The sequence below is a fragment of the Apteryx mantelli genome, chromosome 2, assembly GCF_036417845.1.
Source record: "Apteryx mantelli isolate bAptMan1 chromosome 2, bAptMan1.hap1, whole genome shotgun sequence".
Lineage (NCBI taxonomy): Eukaryota > Metazoa > Chordata > Aves > Apterygiformes > Apterygidae > Apteryx > Apteryx mantelli.
In genome coordinates, this window is record NC_089979.1 from 92,525,271 (window position 1) to 92,536,606 (window position 11,336).

Below are 11,336 nucleotides of genomic sequence, written 5' to 3' on the forward strand. Positions count from 1 at the left end.
TTCACTAATATCCATTCCAAATGCTTGTTTGACAGCCTTTAAGAAAACTGATTTACTTAAAATGAAAGCCCATTCAAAGACTGCCATTCAAAATGACCATGGAATTTTATTTGCTTGGCTGAAAATATGGTGTTATGGAAATCAGTCTTTAAAAACAATAGGAGAACTGTGCTATGCATTTTGTATTTTTCCTCTACATTTTATGCTATACTCATGTGCTTTAGCACATAATTAAATCACAAATCCCTAATAAATATAGGACCAAACTCTGCTTCAGGTAAGTACCAGCATTTCTTTTTGTGCTCCTCCTGTAAACAGTGCTTTACCTTAAATTTACCAGCACAAACACAAAAAAATCTGTGTTAGTCTTGGTATTATAAAAAGAAATATAATCTACCATGAATAAACAATCTCTTCTCCGTAGTTACATTCCAGATAGGGAATAATATTGAGAAATCATTTGGGTGACTTGCAGAAGTTTGCTTTTCCCAGCTGGCCACACTCTCATTGGCTCTCCTTTCCACTCTACCAAGACTGCAAATGCATGGGCCAGCCTGCATCATAGCTATCTTTATTTACGAGGAACAGTAGATTTGGGGTTTTTTTGTCACTGTTTCAGATCACTAAGTGAAATATATTTTGCTAAAATGAAATTAACCTGGGGCAAAAATGTGTTATAAAGTTAGATTTTCTTAGTCATGAGTTGGAAAGAACATGAGAGGTGACCAAGCACATCAAATGAATTTCAGGTATCTCGTATGCAAAAAACCCTCTTGTGATCAGTTCATAAAAATTCCATAAATTGTCTATGTATTTCTTAAATTGCAAAACAATCCATTATATGAATAAAATACTGAATAGTTGGGGGGGGGATTAATTATAGTTGTTTAGAGAAAGTTTGAGCAGAGAGTAGGCTAAATTCACCAAGTGCATTATTTATTCCAACTATCTATCAGTGTTACATCAAGAATTTTTCTAAAGGCTGGCTCCCACTCATTTACACAGGGAACTATAATTCAGAAACAACAAAAATAGATGTGTATAAACAACATGTGTACTAAGCCGAGAATTTAACACAAATCTCAGATGCAAGTTTCTAAATATGTTTTCCCAGCAACCCTAATGCTAGGTTACGTGATAAAAAGCTTGTCTCCACACACACACAAAGGAGCACAGAGGAACCATTATCCCTCGGGTGGGGGGAACCCCGATAGCCCAGTCAGAGAAAGGGAGCTGCTGTCCCAGCTGCTCCCAGGGCTGACACAGGAGGGCCATCAGCCCCAGGGGCTGGGAGTGGCATCCATCATGCTGAGTCAACCGGAGAGGCTCTCTGGTTCACCTTATAGACTGTGGTGGGTTACTGCCTAGTGGTGTGGGACACATTATGGGATGCCGGGGAAAAGTATTTGAGGATTGTAAAAGACTTATCATGAGATGTTTGGTGGAGGAACCAAAGACAGGGAAAGGATCAAGTTGGTCTGGGAAAGGACAAGCGTGGGAAAATAGAGAGATAACACGATAAAAGAGACTGGTCACGTGTAAACAGGTTGCTGGTCAGTACACTTGTCTGATCATGTCCTGCACCTGATTACTCAATTTCTAACTATTTTCCTGGGTGCATGTGTGTGTATGGAGGTCTAGGTGCCAGCAGCTGGAGACAGACCATGGGTCACAGGGACCCGTGTGTCTATGGTGCCAGCAGCTGGAGAGACTGGAGTAAGTGAATATTTAAGTGCCAGCAACTGGAGTGAGTGGGGTGCACACGTCAATGTGTGATGGTTACTAAATATTAAACCGGGCTAGCCAGTGAGTAGATTAAGTGGTATGAGAGCCAGGAATATGTGTGTCTCTGAGTAAGACAACTGGAGGGGTTGGCTGTCAGGGCCCTGGCAGGTACTAATAGGCCTTAATGGCCCTGAGCAGCCTCACCTGGTGCCTCCACCAATGCACCCTGCCCATGAACACAGGGGCTCCATTTAAACTCAGCCCTGGGTCTCCAGTCCCTATCTGTGCTATGTTGGAGGAGTGTTGGTCTACAGCTCAGCTATGCCTGTGCCTGGCCAAGGGCCATGTAGATCTGGACCCCAAACTGTGAACTGATGTCCTAGCTTGACCTTGACCTTGGCCATGCCATGGACCTGCTTGGCAATCACTGGATCTGATCCTGAACTGTGGTTTGATTTCCTGTCTTGACCTCAGACCTTCTCGCCATGACATTGTCTTATGGTCTGGATTCTTGGTTGAACCTGACAACCATCTCTGGGTCTGTCCTGCTTGCCTTGCTCATATATTGTGGAACCGGGTCCTAACTAGTGGGGCCCTGCACTGCTAGTCATGTTACCCCCTTGGCTCCTAGTTCCCCATCCCTTGGGGAGCAGCTGGCCCTTGCTGCTCCCTGACTTCAGCTACTGGAGGGACCAGGAGGCTCAGGCCAATGGCCAGAGCAACTGGTAAGGTCTGGGAGTTGACTGAGAGACCCATTTGTGTGTGTGTCTGTATGGGAGGCAACAGGGGACAAGAAGATCCAGGGCCAGTTAAGGGATACATTGAGTGTCTAAGCCCGCTTACTGGAGGGACCCAGAGTGTGTGTGTGTTTGTGTGTAGGTATGTGCAAGGGAGCTTTACACCAGCAGCAGGAGTGGGGTTACAGGCCTTGGTCTCACAGGCCCAGGTGCCAGTGGCAGGATCCATCCTGCCACTGGCAGGATGAGAGCAAGGGAGAGCAAGGATCCAGGACCAGTTGCTGGATGGTGCATAGGTCTAAGGCCAGTTACTGGGAGATGCATAGTGTGCCTTTGGGGGTGTGCAAGTATGCATGTGTGAGTGAGGGGGTCTGTACCAGCAACTTGGAGTGCTGCTGTGGGCATTGATGGCTTCTAAGCCCAGGTGCCAGCAACTGGGGAGACATGGGAATCCAGGGGCCAGCTGCTCGACAGACTGAGTATCTAAGGCAGAAACTGAATCCCTTCTATCTATAATATTTGTGTTACAACAGCTACAGGAGCGTGTCTGAAGCTTACTTAACCCTCAGGGTAGTTACTAGAGTTACTGACTACATGGCAAAATAAAGTTGCACCTCAGCACATTTCTGTTCAGAATAAAACAAAGAGGGCGCCTTGCAGAATCATAGTCATTTCTTGGTGCAAATGGACAGGGTTTTCCATCAAGTTGCAAAATCTATAGGAAGAAACTGTTCTTTGTTTTGAATACTGACAAAGCAGAAAACCTTAGAACAAAAGAAGAAAACATTTTCACTTATTGCTCACAAAATACATTTTTCACTTCTATAGCTATTTTAAGTTCTTACTTACTGTGTTGTATCACCAAAAAAGGGAAGATCTAAGACAGTATATTGTTGAACAAACAGATGGCAGAATGTGAAAGAAGCTGATAGCAGCAAAACCATGGTCAGACCAGACTAGAAACTAACCTTGGTTTAATGTTCAGATATAATGCTTAGGGAGATTGTTAAGCCCAATGTTGTTATGGGTAAAAAGAAAACATACCTTATATGTTAAGAGTTTAGTATTAGTGTAATTGAAATCTTAACAGTCTAATCAAAGAATTATTAGTCCAGATTCAACTACTACTGAAAAAGAAAACTATCATACAGGAAAAAGTCACATTAATAACAGTACAGTTGAAATTGTTATATACACACACTTCCTACTTTCTATCCCTTTTCCTGGTGTTATGATTACCCTTCCACTGCCTCTCTCGTTCCTGATGTCAAAGGCTTTAGTCTGGTGGGAATGGGTACAGTGAGTTGTCAGCATCCTGAGTCCTCTACTAGGAGGAGTGTGATGTTACTGGTGATTGTTTGCCTCTCTTTGCTCTAGGATCTGCTTGGGATCATTTTTGCCTGTTCGCTAACATGTTTTTATACCTTTCTTTTTCTTCATTATTTTTATTAAAGACTAATAAGAAACTCTCATAGTAGTGCCACACAGCATCCTTATTGCCTCTGCCTTTTTTATCAGATAGCTCTTGTTAAATATTTCTGGTAATAATTGACACAACCTTTTACAAATGCCCTATTCTTTCCTCTGTATACAAGCTAGCATTGAGAGCTTATCTGAGTCTGGATGTGATGCATTTTCCTTTCAAAATACACTTTAAAAAGATATATATTTTCCTTTTTATCCAGGAATATCTATAGGATGTTGTGTCATTGATGACCTTATGGTGTAGATTATACCACTGTTATTTTCATCTGCAGCGGGAGACAGAAATCTCTCTCTCTCTCAGAATGCTGACTAGGAAAGCTCAGTCTTCCTCTACTTTGCTAAGTCTTCAACCCTAGGAAGCAATCCCTGATCAACAGGCCAAGTCACCTGCTACATTGCTCAGAACTAAATTTCCTGAAGTTCTGGTGCAGATTTAAATAATAAAAACACATTTCCCAAGCAGCATCAGATTTTGAATTGTACTGCAAGTCTTTATAGAATCCACATGTCATAGAGACATTGTTTAGAAGGGACTGGTGGAGGTGCTTAATCCAGTCTCCTGCTCACAGCAGGATTATCACCAACAGTAGATCTGCCATGGCTGTGTCTGGCTAAGGCTTCAAAACCTGTGAGGATGCAGCTTACACACATGCCACTCCTCTCCCCCTCAGTGTAATCTGTTCTAATGCTGTGCTACTCCCCACTCAAGAAGTTTTCCTTAATATCCAACCTGAAGCCCCAAACTGCAGTTTGTGGCTGTTGCTTCTTCTTGTACCATCTGCCACTACTGAGATGGGTTTAGTTCTGTCAGCTCTGTACATGCCTGTACTACAAGTAGTTTAGGCAGCTATTACATAGCCCCTCAGCCTCCTCTCCTCCAAAATAAATGAGCCCAGCTCCCTTAGTTTCTTTTCATGGAACATGTGCTCTTGGTCTCTGGCCACCTTGGTAATCTTTTGCTGGACCCTCTCCAGCTTCTCAACACCCTCTTGACCTGGGAGGGGAGAGCAGCAAACAGAGGCAGCAGTTCATGCAGAAGGGCACAAAAAAGTCGCCTTCATCTCCAGTCATAGTATCGTACACTTCCTCAGATATGGTTATGACACACCGCAGAGCGCATTCCCCAGTAGCTGTTGGATTTGCATCAGCCGTGTCAGAGGCTTCCACCCAGACAGACTTTCTGATGGCGGATGCAGTTCTGCAGGTCTCAGGCTGCAGGGAGCGTCTGGAGCCTCTCTGTGAGGCTGGGGCTGACAGTCAACTTTTCTGCAGAAGGTGTGCTGTTGTGGACAAGTTGTGTTGCCAGGTAAAGGAGTTATGGGAGGAAGTAAGCAGGCTGAGTAGCATCCGAGATGAGCGAGAGCTAGATAGGATATTTTCAGAAACTCTATAGCTTCAAGAGTCTCAACCACCCACAGCAGTGGAGCAGAAAGATGGGGGAAGGGGAGAGTTATAGAGACCATGCAGTCAGCAAAACAGGGCTCAAGCAGGGATACCTCCAACAACTGCATGCAGCTAAGGAAGTACCTACAAGACAGGACTATGGGGAATCCTCTTGCACCCCTTCTGGGAAATCAGCATGTGTGGAAGAATGGTTAAGTGAAAAGGGGCATGATCTCTTAGAAGTGAGCAATCCTGTCTTCACAATAGAGGGAGGATCCCGCGGCTATGTGAACTGTCCTTGAGCATTCCTAGACCATTACAGAAGGGGAAGACAAGTAGTGGTAAACAAGTAAAGGAGGGGGCTGACAAGCCCCTCCACGTGAACAGCAACTTTGCACCAATCATGTATTCGCTTTAGGCGCGTGAACAGAGACTGTAAACCAATCATACAGCTACTGCTAGTGCGTGCTTATTGCTTGTCTATATATACTCTGTGTAAGCTCTAATAAAGGGAAAACGACCATACTCATATTGAGACTCATCGTTACTCCGGGTCCGTCTCCCACTCCGACAAGCATGCTCAGATACTTCTCTGAAGTGCCTGTACACAAATGCATGGGGAATAAACAGGAGGAATTAGAGATCTGTGTGCGGTCACAGGGCTGTGATCTCATTGCAATTACAGAGACATGGTGGGACAGCTCGCATGACTGGAATGCTGCCATGGATGGCTACGTGCTTTTTAGGAAGGACAGGCCAAGAAGGCAAGGTGGAGGAGTCACCCTTTATGCGAGACAGAACTGGAACGTATTGAGCTCTGCTTAGCAATGGAGGATGAGTGGATTGAGAGCTTATGGGTAAGGATTAAAGGGCAGACTAACATGAGTGACACTGTTGTGGGTGTTTGCTACAGGCCACCTGATCAGGAAGAAGTAGATGAGGCCTTCTACAGACAGCTGGAAGTAGCCTCACGATCACAGGTCCTGGTTCTTATGGGGGACTTCAACCACCTGATATCTGCTGGAGGGACAACACAGCTAGGCACAAGCAATCCAGGAGATTCCTGCAGAGCACTGATGATAACTTTCTGACACAGGTGATGGAGGGGCCAACGAGGAGAGGTGCACTGCTGGACCTTGTACTAACAAACAAGGAAGGGCTGGTTGGAGATGTGAAGGTTGGGGGCAGCCTTGGCTGCAGTGACCATGAGATGGTGGAGTTCAGGATCCTGCACTTCCCTTTGTGCGCCAGAGGGCTGTGCTGCCATTCAGAGAGACCTCAACAGGCTGGAGAGATGTGCAGAGGGGAACCTCATGAAGTTCAACAAAGGCAAGTGCAGGGTCCTGCACCTAGGGAGGAATAACCCCCTGCACCAGTACAGGCTGGGGGTTGACCAGCTGTGCAGCAGCTCTGCAGAGAGACACCTGGGAGTTGTGGTGGGCAACAAGCTGACCATGAGCCAGCAATGTGCCTTGTGGCCTAGAAGGCTGATGTGGGAACAAGAGAGAATTCAGGGAGAAAGATAAGGGGGCACACAGGAAAAACAGTACGTGGCAGCCAAAGCACACCACCCTTTTGCAACATGAGTAACGAACTAGCTGGTGAAGGCCAGACAGTTTGTTCCAGCTGCACGGCGGAGGAGGGAGCGATACGGAGGTATCACGGTCCTCCCCTGACCACAAAGGGTTGCATCCCAAAAAATAATTGCTGCTCACAGACTAACTGTTGATCTATAGTACCCCCAGCCTCATTATCCCTGCTTACCATATTAAAAATCACGCCCTTTGCTGCATAACGATATGTAAATAAGGGGGGCATACCCCCAACAACCGCGCAAATGGCAATCTGGCCAATGAAGTATGTCTGCCGCACTTCCACATCCCACCTTCAGCAACTATAAAACAGAGGATAGCTCACTAAAGTTTTTGGAAGGGGAGAAAATTGAACCGCTGACCTGTTCACTGGAGATTGCTGACGAGCGAGCCTCCTTCTCCCTCCCCCAAACAGGGACGCCTCTTTGGTAAGACTTGCGCCTCCAACAAACGTTGGACGTTACCCGGGAAAATATATTATTATTGAAAGCGCTTAATTGTTAGTTTGAGCTCACAGAAAGAAAATTTGTAGCAGCAAGTGCATTTATCAACGGCAATTCCGAACCTGTTGTATCTGTCGCTTTAATAAAATCTTATTCTTTTTACTTTGCGAAACTGTCTCAGGGAAAGTCCTCAAACAGGGGGGCTCTGGCAGGCAAACGTAAATTATAAAGATAAGGAAGGGCCTTCCGCCCCTCCCTTTCTCGCGACAAAGGCCAATGGTATTCTGGGCTGCGTTAGGAAGAGCGTTGCCAGCAGGTCGAGGGAGGTGATCCTCCCCCTCTACTCGGCCTGGGGGAGGCCACATCTGGAGTGCTGTGTCCAGTTCTGGGCTCCCCAGTACAAGAGAGACAGAGCTACTGGAGCAAGTTCAGCTAAGGGCTACTAAGATGATTAAGGGACTGGAGCATGTCTCATATGAGGAAAGGCTGAGAGAGCTGGGCCTGTTTAGCCTAGAGAAGAGAAGGCTGAGAGGAGATCTTATCAATGTGTACAAGTATCTGAAGGGAGGGTGTCGAGAGGATGGGACCAGACTCTTCTCAGTGGTTCCCATCGATAGGACAAGAGGCAATGGGCACAAATGGAAACACAGGAAGTTCTGCCTGAACATGAGGAAAAATGTCTTTACTGTGAGGGTGACAGAGCATTGGAACAGGTTGCCCAGAGAGGTTGTGGAGTCTCCTTCTCTGGAGATATTCAAAACCTGCCTGGATGCAATCCTGTGCAATGTGCTCCAGGTGACCCTGCTTGATTAGGGGGGTTGGACTAGATGATCTCCAGAGGTCCCTTCCAACCTCAACCGTTCTGTGATTCTATGTATCAAAGCCCCCTTCATTTTCAACTTACCTCCAGCCCTATGGAGACCTTGGTACTAGTTTTATCGGTCTTCCAGGTTGCCTCTTGTTATTGCTGGCATGCGCTAGTTAATTTGCATTTCCTTGTGTGGTTGTGGCATAGAATGAGCTAAAGGGATGCCTCAAACAGTAGCATTGGCCTTGAGGGGAAGATGAGAATGCACGAAGGTACAAGACCTCCTGGGATGGTGATAAAACGCGTATGTAGCAGAGCCAAGCGTGGTATAGTTTCAGTCACTCGCTTCCATCATCCTCCTTCTTCATCAGAACTGAATACATCAGTTCCACTAGACAAACAAACCACCCCCACTTCTAAAACTCTAAACAACCCAACCAAAAAGACCCCACAGGCCAGAGGTAAGTCACATGCTTTGTTAGAGAAATCTTCCCTGCCACCTTTTCCATTGCAAAGTTGAGTATAGATTAAGTTTAGCATCCCTTATTGTTCTACACATTGTGTGGTGTCACAAATAACTGATGAAGACCTCTGCTAATGACATTTGGGGGCTTGTTCCACCATGTGTTGTTATTTGCTTCTGTAGTCTACATCTGGGAGAAATACAACCCTGAACTAGAGGAGGGGACAGTCCTTTCAATTGCTGCTGTGACTTGTGATTTCTGCTCTCAGCAGCATTCAATAAAGATTGGAAGCGATAACGCTATATACTGTCCCAGTAAACCCACATCTATACAGTGTCCCAATAAGACAATTCAGAAGTATTTGACCTGATTTTACATGTAACAAAATAAGTTAGATAATCAGTACGTGTTAAACAGTACTAGTTAACCTAGTGTTAATGCAGACACCAAGTGCTAGAAGATGACATTATTATTTGATAAAAAGTAAGACATGGTTTGTCTTTGTCAAGGTTACTTGTAATTTATCCTTTTTGATTGGAATCAGAAATGGGAACATTCAAGAAAATCAGAAAGAGTTCTGTTGCAATACATTTAAGCCAATGCAGATTGACAGATTACCTATGAAATATTTCCAGCTTTCAGAAATATAGAAAAGGCACTGTGTATGCTTGCTAATCTCTGAGATTTTAGCCACAGTAGCAAACTGGATTACATTTGCAAAGGAGTTACCTGTTTTGTCTGCTGTCAACTGAAATTAAAAGCTGTTGTCATGGTAATTCACCTAGTATGAATAATTAGGAAACAAAGCATTACTACTTCACTTTTACTGCCTTTTGCTAGCAAACCTTTCAAAGGTGGTAATTACAGCATATTATCAGTTGAGGTTTAGAACATCTATCTTCCAAAAACATTGCATAACAGTTTCAGTCTAAGAAAACTGTTTAAATTGAGACTTTTGTCTAGATGCACAATGCAGTAGTTTTATTCTGTAGTTTTATAAAATAAAACTTGCATAAACCTTTGCCTAATCAGGAGCAAATAACCATTTAGGAAAAAAAATAGATAGCAATAGCAATGGAGCGTTTCATAAAAACATATATGAGTAAGTTGCAGCATAACAGCAAAGAGACTGAACAGGATAAAGGAAAAATAGATACTTCTAAATAAGAATTTAAAGGTAAAAATAAATTGACAAAGTAGAGAGCTGCAGGGACTAATTTACAAAGAGAAGAGAAATCAGAGGGAAAAACTTCTTCCACCAGCAAAACCCACATGGTATCTAACTAGAAGACCAGGCCTCAGTGAGCAAAGGGAGTAACAAGTAGAGAACTGTGGGAACCACTTGTCATGGATAGGGCCATTTTGAATGAAATCTAACCTTTTGCTTTAATCTAGTTTTTAAATCCAGAAAGTGAACTGATCATAAAAAAATACAAGGACATGAACTTATAAAATGAGTGAATTAATAACAAGATAATGCACATACAAGTCTATCTCAGTATGACTGCTTAAAGAGATAGACTTATTTGAAAAGTACATTATTATTTTTGTCTGATGAGATTTTGGGGGACTGTGTCCCACATGCTTCCATGCTGATCACTTCAACACTACAAATGGACCTCTGCAGAACAGCATTAGGTCTTCCAACTCAGCAGATCAAATGACATCTCTTCATAGAAATAGCTCAAAAAGATTTAAGCGTATCTTCTTGGTAGCATTACTGAGAATATGCTAGAAGGCAATGACAAATCTGTGTTCAGATCAGTAAGAACGCTTTGTATAAGAAGGGCTGCTGCTGTATGGTCCATAACACCCTCCTTCCTACCATTCTAAGCCAGGGATCTAAACATGATGTCCAGGTCTGGGATGTCACAGAACAATTTTTAGGGAACCCTTAGAGGTAATTAAACTATTACAGCAGAATGCAAAACTTTGCATTAGGCTCATCCCTTCAATTGTCTTCCAATAAGAACTTCCACAATTGCTTGCTTCCATGTGTTTTGTGTGTGCATGTGTGAACATATTTGCTGATAGATATTTGTATCACTGCAAAAAGTGGTGCAGTTTTATCCAGAGGTTTGTTTTCCTGACAAAACTGACTGATGTATGTGTGAAAGACACTCCTGATGAGAAACTATTACTGATAAAACTTAGTAGTATAGAACAGGCTGATACATTCTCATACTATAATAATCAAAAGTTTCAGTTTTTTTTTTTCCAAAACAGGCTATAAAGTGTTTGCAGCAGGTAGTCAGGATTTCTTGCCTGCTGAAAGACTGTAACTTCATATGACAAGTCATTTGTGTTTTCTTCATTCCTCAAAATGATATGCTGCTGAAACAATTAAAATAGTTGAAATGCCAGGTTCTATAGTCACTTCAAAAGAATAGTTCAATTAAACTAGCAGCAGAAGAGAATCCAAAAGAGTATTCCTCACCCCTTGCTTCTGTTATTCTTTAATCTACAGGCAAGTGTAGAATATGTCTTTCTAATTAAAAATGTATCATTAGACAAACTAAGTTTATCTTGTGACATTTAATAACCTTTATAAATACATCTAATCAAGTTCCTATATGCCTCTGGGTATTCTAATATAACCTAGCTACTAGAGTCCTCAAGACCTCCTTTGGGATACTGGAATTACTGGTACAAAAGCCTTGGCCAACCTTCACAAGTTATAGTTATATATGATTACTAAC